At 37.6% G+C, this 16,024-nt stretch overlaps 1 pseudogene; it reads right to left on the reverse strand.

Moving 5' to 3' along the window:
- LOC143645292 (olfactory receptor 4B13-like) overlaps window positions 1-15,789 on the reverse strand; it is a 69,716-nt pseudogene extending 53,927 nt beyond the window's left edge.
- Between the last annotated feature and the right edge of the window lie 235 nt (window positions 15,790-16,024).

The raw sequence follows: 16,024 nt of genomic DNA on the forward strand, positions 1-16,024 counted from the left end.
TGTTTGTTGTTTGCATGGAATATCTTTTTCCAATCTTTCACTTTTAATGGATTTTTGTTCTTGGGTTTTAAATGAGTCTCTTATAGACAGCATATGGACCCTGTTTTTTTTTTTTTTTTTTTTTTTTTTTTTTAGTACATTCTGCCAATCAATGCTTTTGTTTGGGACATTTAATCCATTAACATTTAATGTTATAACCATAAGGGCTGTATTTTCTTCAACAATTTTTTCCTTTTAGATTTTTCCTGTTGTATCTTGCTTCTTCCCCTCTTTTAAGCCTATTAATTACCCTTCCTGCTAATCTTTAGTTCTACACTCAACTCCAAACTTCTCTCTCCTGTATTTTCCTATTCAACCATGGTGCTCCATTTATATTTGTTGTAAATCAGGTCTCTTGTTTATGACTCTCTCAATGTCTGTTTATCTGTAAATATTTTAAATTCTCTCTCATTTTAAAAACACTTTTATTGTGAAATATAGCATATGTTCAAAAGCAATAAATTTCAAAGTACATTGTAACAAGTAGTTATAGAACAGATTTCAGAATTTGGTGTGGGTTACAGCTCTACAATTTCAGGCTTTTCCTTCTAGCTGCTTCAGGACACTGGAGACTAAAAGAAATATCAATATAATGATTCAACAGTCATACTCATTTGTTAAATCCAATTTTCTCAATTATAGCACCTCCTTCTCCTTTGGTCTTTCTACCAAGTTTTAAGGGTATTTGGACTATGCCCATTCTATTTTTTCATGTATTAAAGCACTGTATGTGTTAACAATGGGAAAAAGTTTTTGGAAACCACATATCTGATAATGATTTAACATATCGAGTATATAAAGAAATCCTACAACTCACTTGTTAAAAGACCAATAACCCAATTAAAAATGGGCAAAGGACTTGTATAGATATTTCTCCAAGGAAGAAATACAAACGGCTAGAAAGCACACAAAAAGATATACATCATTAGCTATTAGGGAAATGCATATCAAAACCACAATGAAATATTTTTTCACAAATATTAAAATGGCCCCATTAAAAATTCTGGATATTAAACCATTATCAGATATGGGTTTCCAAATATTTTCTCCCATCGAGTATGTTGTCTCTTCACTTTCATGACAAATTATTTGATGCACAAAAGTTTTAATTTTTTACATGTCCAATTTATCTCTTTTTAATTTCCTTGCTTGTGCATTGGTTGTAAAGTCTAATAAATATTGCTTAATGCAAGGTTCTGAATTTTTTTTCCTACATTTTCTTCTAGATGTTTTATGGTTCTTATATTTAGGTCTTTGATACATTTTGAAATAATTTTTATAATCTTTCTTTATTGTGAAATATAACATATATACAAAAAAGCAATAAATTTCCAAGACCATTTTAACAAGTAGTTACAGGACAGATTTTAAAGTTTAGTATGGGTTACAGTTCCATGACTTTTCATTTTCTTTTCTAGCTGCTCCAAGACACTGGTGACCAACAGAAATATCAATATAAAGATTCAGCAGTCACACTCATTTGTTAAATCCTATCTTTGCTATACTCCTTCTCTTTAACTAGCATATATAAGTAAAACCATAGATTTCAGAGCACATCACATCAATTAGTTGTAGAACAGATTTCAGAATTTGGTATGAACTGCAATCTCACAATTTTAGGTTTTTACTTTTAACTGCTCTAATGTACTGGAGACTAAAAGAAATGTCATATCCGTATAGTGATTCAGCACTCATACCCATTTGTTAAACCTTACCTTCTCTGTATAACTCCACCATCACCTTTGATCTTCCTTCCACTCTTTAGGGGTATTTGGGCTATGCTCATTCTAATTTTTTCATGTTGGAAGAGGATATCAATAATACGGGATAGAGGGATGGGACAAACTGATGTTCTGGAGAGGCTGGCCCCTCTGCATTTCAGGACTTATCTGGTCCAGGGACCCATCTGGAGGTTGTAGCTTTCTGGAAAGTTACCCTAGTGCATGGAACCTTTGTAGAATCCTGTATAATGCCCTAATTTATGATTGCCAAGAATGGTTTTGGTTGGAGTTTGGCAAAGTTATGATAGATAGTAATGTCTAACTGAAGCTTGTGTAACAGTGACCTCCAGAGTAGCCTCTTGATTCTATTTGAACTCTCTCAGTCACTGAGACCTTATTTGTTACACTTCTTTCCATCATTTGGTCTGGATGGCATTGCTGATCCCACAGTGGGCCAGGCTCATCCTTAGGAATCATTTCCCATGCCACCAGGGAGACTTTTACCCCTGGATGTCATGTCCTTTCTCATACAGAGGGGAGGGCAATGTTTCACTTGCAGAGTTGGGCTTAGAGAGACTGAGGCCACATCTGAGCAACAACAGAGGTCCTCCAGAAGTGATTCAGGCATGCCTATAGGTAGGTTAAGCTTTTCTGCTACAAACATAAGCTTCACAAGAGCAAGCTTCAAGATCCAGGGCTTGGCCTATTGATTTGGGTGTCTCTAATGTTTGATACTGTATCCAGGGTTTCCCCAGTGGTAAAGTTTAATAGTTTCATACTTTTTTCTTCCACCCCTCAATGGACTTTGCCAACATGCTTTGAATATATGCTTAATATACTCTGGGATGTATCCAGGAATTACATTAAGCTATACAATATTAAAGTTCTCTCATTCTTATTCTGAGCTCCCTGTGTTGGATTTTTAAAATGATCTATCCAGAGAGGTTGAGTTAAATTATGTGGTACAGAAAACCTAGGTTCTAGGCATAATAAAACTATCTTCCTTTGATCTTAAAGAGTAGGTGAAGTTCTAAAATATAGACAATGTTTTCCTTACCCCTGTATTCTGAATCACCTTAATAGCTTAATTACTCAGCACTCATACTCATTTGTTAAACCCGACCTTCTCTGTATAACTCCACCATCACCTTTAATCTTTCTTCCACTCTTTGGGGGCATTTGGGCTAAGCTCATTCTAACTTTTTCATGTTGGATGGGGATGTCAATAATATGAGATAGGGGGTTGGGACTAGTTTATGTTCTGGAGCTGATTGGCTTCATTCCTATCTCTAAATGCCTGGTTATACATATTTAAAATAGTTCCTCAAAACCCAGAAATAACAATTACCACTCAGGACTAAATGTGACTGCTATAAGAGCTTACAATCTAGGCCCCTGTTTTCATATGCATATTTTCTAAATGAGATTATACAATATTTGCTTTTTTTGTTTCTGACTTATTTTGCTTCACCAAATGTCCCACAGCTTCATTCACATTGTTGTATGTCTCACAACTCCATTCCTTTTTGTGGCGGCACAATATTTGATCATATGTTTACACAATCATTCAACAATCTACTTCTCAGTAGATTGAAAGGGCATCTTTCAGCCACCTCCATCTACTGGGCTTCATGTGTAATCTCCAAAGTGAACAGTCCATCAACATCCTTACAATTAAGTTCAACTTCATTAGCTAACTGTTCACTCATCTCAGACTTTTGTGTGTCTCTAAGACCCCTATATTTTGTATTATAAACCTCTGATTTTACCTTTACCATGGAAATAAAAGTGGAATCATATAGTATCCTTTTGCATCTGGTTTATTTCCTTCAGCATTACGTCCTCAAAGCTCATCCATCTTGTCATGTGCTTCAAGACATCAATTCACCTTATTGCTGCATAATATTCCATCATATGTCTTTACCACATTGTGTTAATCCACTCCTCTGTTGATGGGCACTTGGATTGTTTCCATCTTTTGGCAATTATGAATAGTGCTGCTATAAACATCGGTGTGCAAATTTCTGTTTGTGTCCCTGCTTTCACCTCTTGCTGGGCCATAGCACAACTCAATATTTAGTTTCCTAAGGAACCATCAAACTGTCTCCATAGTGGCTGTACCATTATACATTCACACTAGCAGTGCACAGTGTCCCAATTTCTCCACATCCTCTCCCACACTTGTAGTTTTCTGTTTGTTTAATAGCAGCATCTCAGTTTAGCCTTGATCTGCATTTCCCTTATAGCTAATGAAAATGAGCACCTCTTCATGTGCTCTTCAGCCATCTGTATGTGCTCTTCAGAAAAGTGCCTAATTCATATCTTCAGCCCACTTTAAAATTGGGTTGCTTGTTCTCTTGCTGTTGAGTTGTATGATCTCTCTATATATACAGGATATCAAACCTTTATCCAATGTGTGATTTCCAAATATTTTCACTCATTGAGTTGGTTGTCTCTTCACCTTTTTGACAAAGTGTTTTGAGGTCCCAAAGCATTTGATTTTGAGGAGTTCCCATTTATCTATTTTTTTTGTTTTGTTGCTTGTGCTTTTGGTGTAAAGTTTAGGAAGCTACCTCCTATTACTAGGTCTTGAAGATGTTTCCCCATTTTCTTCTAGGAGCTTTATAGTACTGTTTCTTATAATTAGGTATTTGATCAATTTGACTTAATTTTTGTATAGTGTGTAAGATGAAGGTCTTCTTTCATTCTTCTAGCTATTAACATCCAGTTCTCCCATGCTTATTTATTGAAAAGACTATTTTGTCCAAGTTCAGTGGATTTGGGGGCCTTGTTGAAGATCAGTTGACTATAGATTTTGTGGTCTATTTCTGCACTCTTGATTCAATTCCATTGGTCAATACTTCTATCTTTGTGCCAGTACCATGCTGTTTTGACCACTGTGGCTTTATAATGTTTTAAAACTGGGGAGGATTAACCCTCCCACTTTATTCCTTTTTAGGGATGCTTTTAGTTATTCAGGGTCTCTTTCTCTTCCAGTCAAATTTGGTAACTAGTTTTTCCAAGTCTTTAAAGTAGGTTGTTGGAATTTTTATTGGTACTGTGTTGCATCTATAGATTAATTGGGGTATAATTGACATCTTAACTACCTTTAACCTTCCTATCCATGAATAAGGAATATTTTCCCTCCTATTTAGATAATTTTTAATTTCTTTTAGCATTGTTTTGTAGTTCTCTGTCTACATCCCTAGTTAAGTTCATTCTTAGATACTTGACACTTTTAGTTGCTATTTTGAATGGAATTTTCTACTTAATTAACTCCTCAGTTAGGACATTGATTATGTATAGAAACATTACTGATTTCTGCATATTAACTTTATAACCTGCCACATTGCTGAATTTGTTTATTAGTTCAAGTAAATTTTTTTCTAGACTTCTCAGGATTCTTCCTTTCCAATTTGGATGCCTTTTATTTCTTTTTCCTGCATGATTGCTCCTGCTAGAACTTCTAGTACAATGTTGAATAATTGTGGTGACAGTGGGCATCCTTGTCTCATTCCCAATCTTAGGGGAATGCTTTCAACTTCTCACTTTGACTATGATGCTGGCTATGGGTTTTTCATACGTGCCTTTTATCATGTTTAGGAAGATACCTTTGATTCGTATCTCTTGAAGTGTTTTTATCAGAAAAAGATGTGAATTTTGCCGAATGGCTTTTCAATATCAATTGAGATGATCATATGATTTTTCCCTTTTGATTTGTTAATGTGCTGTATTACATTAACTGAGTTTTATTGTGTTGAACCATCCTTGCATTCCTGGTATAACCCTCACTTGGTCATGGTGTATAATTCTTGTAATGTGTTGTTGAATTCAGTTTGCTAATATTTTGTTGAGAATTTTTGCATCTTTGTTCACAAGGAAGATTGGTCTGTAGTTTTCCTTTCTTGTAGCATCTTTACCTGTTTTTGGTATTAAACTGATGTTAGCTTCATAAAATGAGTCAGGTAGTATTCCTTTTTCCTCAATTTTTTGGAAAAGTTTGAGCAGGACTGTTGCTAGTTCTTTTAGGAATGTTTGATAAAATTCCCCTGTGATGTTATCTGACCATGCTTTTCTATGTGGGAAGATTTTTGAGGACTGATTGAATCTCTTTACTTGTGATTGGTATGTTTAGATCATCTTTTTCTTTCTGAGTCAGTGTAGCTTGCTGTGTGTTTTCAGGGATTTCTCCATTTAATCTAAGTTGTCTAGTTTGGTGGTGTATTGTTGTGTATAGTATCCTCTTATGATTTAAAAAAAAATTTCTTCAGAGTCTGTGGTAATGACCCCTCTCTCATTTCTGATTTTGTTTATTTGCATCCTCTCTCATTTTTCTTTGTTAGCCTTGCTAGTGGCCCATTGATTTTATTGAAGAACTAACTTTTGGTTTTATTGATTCTTTCTATTGTTCACTTGTTCTCCCATTCATTTATATCTGCTTTAATCTTTGTTTCTCTTCTTCTTTTTGCTTTGTGGTTAGTTTGTTGTTCTTTCTCAAGTTCTTCCAGGTGAGCAGTTAAGTCCTCAATTTTTGCTGTTCCCTTTTTTTTAATATAGAAATTTAGGGTAGTAAATTTCCCTTTCAACACAGCCTTGCTGCATCCCATAAATCTGATATGTTGTATTATTGTTTTCATTTGTCTCCAGAGAGCTACTGATTTCTTTATCAATTTCTTCTTTGACCCATTCATTGTCTAAACATGTATTATTTAATCTACATATATTTGTGAAAGTTTTTGTTCTTTGGTGGTTATTGATTTCCAGCTTCATTCCATTGTGATCAGAGAAAATGCTTTGAATAATTTCAATGTTTTTAAATTTATAAAGATTTGTTTTGTGCCCAGAATATGTTCTATCTTGGAATATGTTCCATGAGCACTAGAGAAGAATGTATATGGTGGTGTTTTGGGGTGTAACGACCCTATATATGTTTCTTAAGTCTAATTAATTTATCAAGGTGTTTATATTTCTATTTCATTGTCAATTCTCTGTCTGGTTGTTCTATCTGTAGAGGACAGTTGTGTTTTGAAGTCTCCTACTATTATCGTTGAAACATCTATTACTTCCTTCAGTTTTGCCAATGTGTCTCTCATGTACTTTGGAGCTCCTTGATTGTGAGCATAGATATTATTGTTATTTCTTCTCAGTTGATTGCTCTTTTTACTAATAACTAGTGTTGTTCTTTTGATGTCTTAACTTTTTTTTTGGTATCCTGTATGGTGGGTCACATATCATCATTTTTCCATGTGAGTATCCCTTTGTTGTAATACCACTTGTTGAGTTGTTTATTTGTTTTTATTTGTTTGTTTTCTGGGAAGTACATGCACCCAGAATCAAACCTAGGTCTCCAGCATGGCAGGTGAGAATTCTACCACTTAACTACCCTTGAACCACCCCCACCTTTACTTTTGAAATCTATTTTATCTGATATTTTAGTATAGCTATTCCTGCTTTCTTTTGGTTACAGCTTGTGTGTAGCATCTTTTTCCATTCTTTTGCTTTCAATTTATTTGTATTCTTGTGTCTAAGATGGATCTCTTATAAGCAGCATATAGCTGAATTTTATTTCTTAATCCATCCTGACAATCTGTATCTTTTCATTGGTAAATTTCATTCATTATCATTCAATGTTATTACTGTAAAAGCATTTCTTGAATCCACCATCTTATCCTTTGGATTTTATTGGTCAGACCTATATATCCCTTTCCCTCTTTCTCATTTTATTGTATAGGTTGCCCTTACTGATACTCTTAAATTCTGTGCCCTCCTCCAGACCTCCCTCTCCTGTCTTTTTTTTTTCCCAGCTGGCAAAACTCCCTTTAGTGTTTATTGTAGGGTTGGTCTCTTGTTGATAAATTCTCTCAGTCTTTGTTTGTGTACGAAAATTTCAATCTCTCCCTCAGTTTTGAAAGACAATTTGGCTGGGTACAGAATTCTTGGCTGGAAATCTTTCTCTTTCAGGATCTTAAATATATTGTACCACTGCCTATTCACCTCCATAGTGCCAGTTAAGTAGTTTGAACTCAGTCTTATGTGGTATTCCTTGTATGTGGTAGATTGTTTTACTCTTGCCACTTTCAGAATTTTCTGCTTCTCTTCAACTTTTGAGAGACTGATTTGTGTGTGTCTTGGGGTAGGCCTACTTTGATTTATTTTATTTGGAGTTTGGCTTCTTTGATTTGCATATTTATGTTTTTTTTTTTAATAAAGGTAAGAATGCTTTACACCATTATATCCTCCAATAATCTTCCTAACCCTTTATTCTTCTCTTCTCCTTCTGGGACACCAATGATTCTTATATTTGTACACTTTGATTTGCCCATAATTTCCCTGAGATTCAATTCAAATTTTTCCATCTTTTTTGTCATTTGCATTTTTGTGTGTTCAAAATCAGTTGTTCTGTATTCTAGTTCACTTATTCTTTCTTCTGCCTCTTCAAATCTGCTGTTGTGTGTCTCTAGTATATTTTTAATTTAGTCTAGAGCACCTTTATTCTCTGTGGTTTTGCTATTTTTCTATTCATTCTTTCAAATTCCTCCTTATGTTCTTCTAGTGTTTTCTTGATCTCCTTTTTGTCACTATCCATCACACTGATTTTATTTAGTAGAGTTATATGAACAACTTTGATTAGTTGTTCCAAAGTCTGTGTCTCCTCTGGTGTTTTAATTTGGCCATTGGACTGGACTGTATCTGTATCTTCATACGGTTAGTGACCTTCTGTTGACTTCATGGCATGTAAATATCTTGATATGGTTACTTTGGATGCTGTTTTTCCTTCAGTAGTCTAAAGCTTTGTATTTGTCAGATGGGTGTGGAGCAGGATGTGTAGAACAGTGAGAGGCACAACAATGCATTGATGGGTTGCAATGCAAGTATATGCAAGGGTCTGGGACTCGACCTTGCTGCCTGTGAGCTTGGGGTGTGGGTCACAGGGTTGTGCATGTGCAATGTGTGGTGGGGGGTGGGTGACAGGGTTCAGGTGCACAGGGTGTGGGGGGAGTGGTGGTTCAGGGAGGGGGTGTCAGGGCGGGGCTTGTGAGGTAGCCCATTCAAGGAATACATCTTGGATGGCTTCCTTGCCCGTCTCCCTGTCCGTGCACTCCTGGGGACTCCGGGCCTGCATCTGAACTAATTTGTGTAGATATGAGATAGGGGTCCTTTTTCATCCCTTTGGATATGGATATCCAATTCTCCCAGTGCCACTTGTTGAAGAGACTATTCTTTCCCAATCAGATGGATTTGTCAAAAATCAACCAGCCATAGAGTGAGGATCTATTTTTAAATCATTTGATGCAATTTTTTGAGATCTATTCATGCACCATAGAATCCATCCAAAGTTTACAAAGTGGTTCCCAGTATCACCACATGACTGCATTCATCACCACAATCAGTTTTAGAACATTTTCATTTCTCCAAAAAAAGAAATAAAAATAAAAAGAACCCTCCCATATCCATTATCCCCCATATTATTATTATTAATTTTGTTTTTATTTTATTACTCATCCACCCATACGTTGGACAAAGGAAGTGTCAATCCAAGGTTTTGCAATTACACGTTCACACAATAAGAGCTATATAGTTATGCAATCATTATCAAAGAATCTGCTTTTGACCTCTCAAGTTGATTTCATTTGCCAATATATCTATCCTTGCACCAATGCCATGCTTTTTTTTTTTTAAATATCAGCGTTTTATTGTGTGCACTAAAGGGACAGCAAAATGGTTATACAATGTTCCCTCTCATACAGTTTTGAAAATCAAAAGTACTTGCAAATTCTTTAAGAAAGCTTGTACCACTAGACTAGAACAGTTAGTATAATAAACGATTCCTTAATAAGTAATGTCTTACAAATAAAAACACACTTAAAATAGCCTTAAATGCATTCTTCAAAAGCAATTCAGTTTATATTTTATATCATATTCACTTATGCTTAAGAATTAAAGCATGTATATTACTCTGATGGAAATATGGGAAATTGCTCATTCATGCAATATTCAGGGATAATATTCAAATCAAAAGGGAAAAATACCACTCTCATTTTTGTAAATGTATTTATATATAATCATCTACATGATAAATGAGGAAACCCGTGACATTTTCCACAGATCAGATGCACATTTTCAGTTCATCAAAGCAGTTGATATCTCCTGTTAATTCATAAGTAGGTGACATCTCAACAAAACCAAAATAAGCCCTATAAGTCCCTATGAAAAAAGCTCCTAATGGACTAAGGACATCAGATGGTCCCTTAAGGAGTTCAGGCTCAAACCTGTCCACACCAGAGACAATCATTTTTTAAAAATTTTATTTGTAATTCCATTTAAATTTTTTATCCAGGTATAACATATGAAAACAGTCTTTCCATAAGCAACAATTGTAGAAACATTTAAAAAATAAGGAGTCATTTTTAGAGGTAACTGCTCAGATTCCATAGGCTGCTCTTGGAACCAGGACCTGGCTGTAGAATCCCTTCTTCCGGTGGCTTTGGCACGCACTTAGCTGGATCAATTCATTTTTGTGTTGTTCTAAGTGCTCACGAAAGCGTAGATCATGCCATACACATATAAAAAATGTACATAAGAATATCTGCGTTTACGACCGCTGATGGGGCGCAGCGTCCTGGTCCCCGCGTCACCGGTCTGCATGCACACCTCCAAACACGGTATGCCAAGAGGGGCAGAGTGCGACCTGGTGTGAGCTGGGTCCCGGTGAGAACCGCGGCACAGAAGAAGCACGGATGAGGTTCTCTGGATGTACAGGAGGGTTCAGGGCTTTACACTGGGCCACAGGGTTCTTGGAACCGGACCTCAGCTCATCGGATGCCATCATGTGCTGGATGGCAGTAAGAGAAGCCGACAGGGAGCAGCACTCAGCAGACGGCAGAAGGTCACACGCCTGAAGGTCACGGCTGTGGAGGTCGGCCGCGAGCAACCTGCTGGCAGCCCCATAAGGCGGTGCAGGGCCCTCTCCCCAGGCTGTTTGACCACTGTGGCTTTGTAATACACTTTAAAGTCAAGAAGCGTGAGTCCGCCAACCTCCTTCTTCTCTTTCAAGACGTTTTGGCTGCATGGGGTCCCTTACCCTTCCAAATAAATGAGATAATTGGTTTTTCCATTTCCTCAAAAATGGCTTTTGGAATTTTGATTGGGATTGCATTAAATCTGTAAATCAATTTGGGTAGCATGGATATGTTAATGATATGTAGTCTTCCATAGATGAACATGGGATTTGCTTCCATTTATTTAGGTCTTCTTACATATCTTTTAGCAATATTTTGTGTACATATTCTTTACATACTTGTTTAAATTTATTCCTAGATATTTGTTTCTTTTATTGTTATTGTAAATGGAATTTAAAAAATGTTTCCTCCTCAGATTGCCTATTATTAGTGTTTAGAATCACTACTTTCTTTTGCGTATTTGTCTTGCACCCTGCCACTTTGCTGCATTCATTTATTTGTTCTAGTAGCTTTGTTGTAGATTTTCTGGGATTTTCTATATATAGGACCATGTCATCTGCAAAGAGTGAAATTTTATATCTTCCTTTCCAATTCTGATACCTTTTTTCTTTCTTTTTCTTGCCTACCTCCTTCGGCTAGAACTTCCAGTACAATGCTGAGTAGTAGTGGGCATCCTTTTGTTGTTCCAAATGTTAGAGGGAAAGCTTTCAGTTTTACCATTGAGTACGATGTTTCTGATTTTTCATATATGCCGTTCATCATGTTCAGGAATTTTCCTTCTGTTTCTATGTTTCATAGTGTTTTTATCAAGAAAGAATGCTGGATTTTGTCAGATGCCTTTTCTGCATTAACTGAGATGAACAGGTGTTTTTTCCCCTTTGTTTGTTAATGTGGTGTATTACATTAATTGATTTTCTTGTGTTGAAAGAACCCTTGCAGACCTGAAATAAAATCCATTTGATCATGGTGCACAATTCTTTTAATGAGCTGTAGTATTATATTTTCTAGCATGTTTTCATCCCTATTGAACTAGAGAATTGGTTTGTAATTTTCTTTTCTCATAGTATCTTCGTCTGTCTTTGGTAGTCAGGTCATGTCGGCTTCGTTGAATGAGTTAGGTAGTGTTCCCTCCTTTTCAATTTTTGGAAGAGTTTGAGCAAGATTGGTATTAATTTTTCATGGAATGATTGGTAAAATTCAGCTGTGCCCCCCAGCCAGGAACCAGCAGCAAGAACATGACACAGTTGGTGGCTCATGATGGTCACATAGTGAAGAGGCCTGCAGATGGCCACGTAGCGGTCAAAGGCCATTGCCACCAGTAAAAGGATTTCCGTGACCCCAAGAAAGTGGACGAAGAAGATCTGAGCCAGACAGCCCTGCAGGGAGATGGTCTTAATCTTGGTGAGCAGGTCTGTGATGAACTTGGGGGCCACAGTAGAGGAGTAGCCAATCTCTACCAGGGACAGGGAGCTAAGGAAGAAGTACATGGGCGAGTGCAGGCCCCTGCTGACGCTGATGGTGAGGACGATGAGGCCGTTGCCCAGCACCGTGGCCAGGTACCCCCAGGTGCTGGAAAAGGCTGGTGAAAATGAACTCGGTCATGCTATTTGTGCTGGCTGTGGGTTCCATTCGGTATTCCAGAAGTTGGGAAGTGAGAGGCTGCAATAAAACAACTGTAATAGCAGCTCATCTTTTATAGCAGTTTAAAGCATGTAAGTATGCATCACTCAATCTTCATTTAGTCAATAGATAACTCATTTAACATTTACTACCTATGTTAAACATCATAGTACAGATTAGAAAATTAAGAAAAAACATTTGCCCAAGATCACACCAAAAAATCATGAATTCTATAACTCAGAACCAGGACTTCTGACTTTCAGTCCGGGGTTCTTTCTAATTCATTATAGGGTATTCTGAATTTGGGGAGCCATTCAGGTTAACAGACTATATTTTTATTTTTTCATTACATTTTGATAGCTCTCTTCTATTAAGGAGTCCTCATGATAAATCTCTGCTCCTGAACCCCTTGTTTCTTCCATTTATGTCTCAAGGAGTCACCTATCCACTCACAATTCCCCTCTTTACAAAAGATTCTCTGTGCTTTTTTCTTTACCTAATACTAGTCCCCAATTTACTCAGGTCAGATTCCTTCATCACTCTTGCAGCTTCCATAACTATTTTCATGTAACAAATGCTCACTCTGGGAAAAATTAAACTCACTAGTTTGTCTCCCTCCTTCCATGGTTACCTGCCTGCTGGGACTACTGAGAATCCTGAACCCCAGCAGCTGGTCCCCTGAGAGGACTGTTATCACTTGTCGGCTGCTGAGCCTGGGTCCAGCAGCAGAGCAGGTAATAACTAGGGAGTCTCTATAAGTTACTTCACTGGGTCTGCACTCGGCCCAGGTCTGGGGTTCAGGAGTGTAAGGGCACTTGCAGCAGATATAAGCCAGACCTCCGTTCATCTTTATCAGTAACAAAGGTGACGTACCCTTCCCGAACTGCCTTACTCCTTTGTCATACATCTGAATTTGTTCAACACTCAGAGATGGAAAACATGTATTAGGTTTCCTCAAACTCCAAATAAAGCTGCAGCAGGTCTATGTGTCTAACTGAAATAGGAGTCAGAGCAGTTTAACTCCCGGGTAGAACGTCTGCTATGGAGCACAGAGAGGATCAGGACCCTGCAGAAGAAAACAGGATCAGCCTTCATGGAAGCAGAAGAGCTTGGGCTTTCAAAGAAGGGAGATATGGTGGGGAAGTTACACCGAAACCCATGGCCAAAACAAGCGCTATTGCCAATTTCACCCCTGGGTGCCCTTTCCACCAGGTCCAGAGATGTGGGCACCGGCATCCAGAATTATGAGGGATATGTCTGGCACCACCTCAGCACCTTGGGAGCTCACATAGCTGAATGGTTTGAAAACAAGATGGTGTGTCTCCTCAAGAATCACCTCAGGCTCACCCCCGAACCCAAGGAAATGACTGGTCAGGGGTAAAGGTTTCAGCTGATAGGACTAAGCAATGGAGAAACAGGGGATCCACAGGCAGGGATGACCTAGGAGATAGTTGGATGACCCCCTCACCCTCCCAGCTGCCCAGGCGTGCACTTCAACGTCCTACTTGAGTCATTCTACCACTGAGCCTCCCATGATTTTTATTTATTATTTATTTATTTGTTTATTTATTTTACATGGGCAGGCACCGGGAATCGAACCCGGGTCCTCGGGCTTGTCAGGCAAGCATTCTTATCTGCTGATGATTTTGATTTTTAACGTGATGTCCCTTCTGCTGTATAATTTATCATAGACATTGACACATGAAACTGAAAAAGTTCAACTATGTAATTTAAAACACCTATTATGCATCAAGCATTCATTAGATAAACATTTTTAAAAAAGTATTTTTATTGAGAAATCTTTACACACATACAATCCATCTATAGTGCACAATCAGTGGCTCACAAGATCATCAAATAGTTGTGTATTCATCACCATGATCATTTTTATAATATTTGTATCACTCCAGAAAAAGAAATAAAAAGAAAAAAGGAAAAACTCACACATCCCATATTCCTTCCCTCCCTCCCATTGACCACTAATATTTTCATCTATGCAATTTATTTTATCCCTTATCCCCCTTATTATTTATTTATTTTTTATCCATATTTTTTATTCATCTGTCCATACCTTGGGTAAAAGGAGCACCAGACACAAGGTTTTCAGAATCACACAGTCACATTGTACAAGCTATGTAGTTATACAGTCATCTTCAAGAATCAAGGCTATTGGAATACAGCTCTACAGTTTCAGGTACTTCCTTATAGCCACTCCAATACACCATACACTAAAAAGGGGTATCTTTAGACTGCATAAGAATAACCTCCAGGATAACCTCTTGACTCTGAAATCTCTCAGCCATTGAAACTTTATTTTGTCTCATTTCTCTCTTCCCCTTTTTGGTCAAGAAGATTTTCTCATTCCCTTGATGCCAGGTCCAGGCTCATCCTAGGATTTCTGTCCTGCATTGCCAGGGGGAGTCACACCCCTGGGAGTCATGTCCCGTGTAGTGTGGGAGAAGGCAGTGAGTTCACCTGCTTTGTTGGCTTAGAGACAGAGGCCACATCTGAGCAACAAAAGAGGTTCTCTGGGGGTGACTCTTAGGCTTAATTATAAGTAGGCTTAGCTTATCCTTTTCAGGGATAAGTCTCATAGGGGTGAACCCCAAGATCAAGGGCTCAGCCTATTGAATTGGTTGATTCCATTGCAAGATTCATTGTAAGAATATCAGAAATTCTCCAAATGAGGAAGCTGAATATTTCCTCTTTCTTCCCAGTCCCTCAAGAGGGACCTTGCAAATACTTCTTTATTCTCTGCCCAAATTACTCTGGGATACATCAGGTCATCACACTAACCTGGACAAACCAACAAGATTTCATGCCCTATTCAAGATTCCCTGTACTTATGGTGTTCAACTAAACTGATCATACAAGTTAAATTAGGTAATGTGCTACTCAAAATATAAATTTTGCACCAACTAAACATCTTTCCCTTAGGTTTCACACGGAGGTTGAAGTTTAAAACTATGGATGAAATCATCCTTTTCCTTGTACTCTGATCTACCCCAGTCCTATCCAGATCAGCTTCCTTCATATCTCTACTTGAAGTCTGATCCCTTTCTCAACTTCTTAAACAGTTCCTGTGTGGGGTGCTGCTGCCTTCATAGCTTCAGAGCGCTGACTGTGAGCCTCAGGAGTCAGACAGACATTTCAGCAGAGGTCACTGGACTCACACATCCTGGTAATTCTGAAGTATGCATCATTATCCCCATTCACAGGTGAGACAGGAGACACTAGAAGCTGTTAACTAAATTGTCTAAAGTGTGGGAACAGCATTTGGAAGCAGGTTTTCTTAATGCAGTCTTTGTATTATGTTGTTTTCTTCCAAATCTAAACATTTTTTGAAGATCAGTTTTAGTCCAGGAAGTGTGTCTTTACTAGTATGTTGGTGTTATTAATTTGTTCTAAAAATTCACTTTTCTCATGCTTTATAAACTCACTTACCTCATGGATACAACAACCATCTCAGGTGGCTGTACATGGAATGTAAAGAATTGGCATCTATTATTCAGAGTGCAATTAAATTTAGAAAATGATGCTGCTCAGAGAAATCATGACATGATTACAGCTGACATTTCACCAGTGTGCAGTCACCAGGAAAATTATGGGTGGGAGGAAACTCAATGCCATGACCCAACAATGGGGAAACCCTGTGAGATTTGAACCTATGTTTTCTATGGCTGA

Source organism: Tamandua tetradactyla, chromosome 8 (genome assembly GCF_023851605.1).
Source record: "Tamandua tetradactyla isolate mTamTet1 chromosome 8, mTamTet1.pri, whole genome shotgun sequence".
Taxonomy (NCBI): domain Eukaryota; kingdom Metazoa; phylum Chordata; class Mammalia; order Pilosa; family Myrmecophagidae; genus Tamandua; species Tamandua tetradactyla.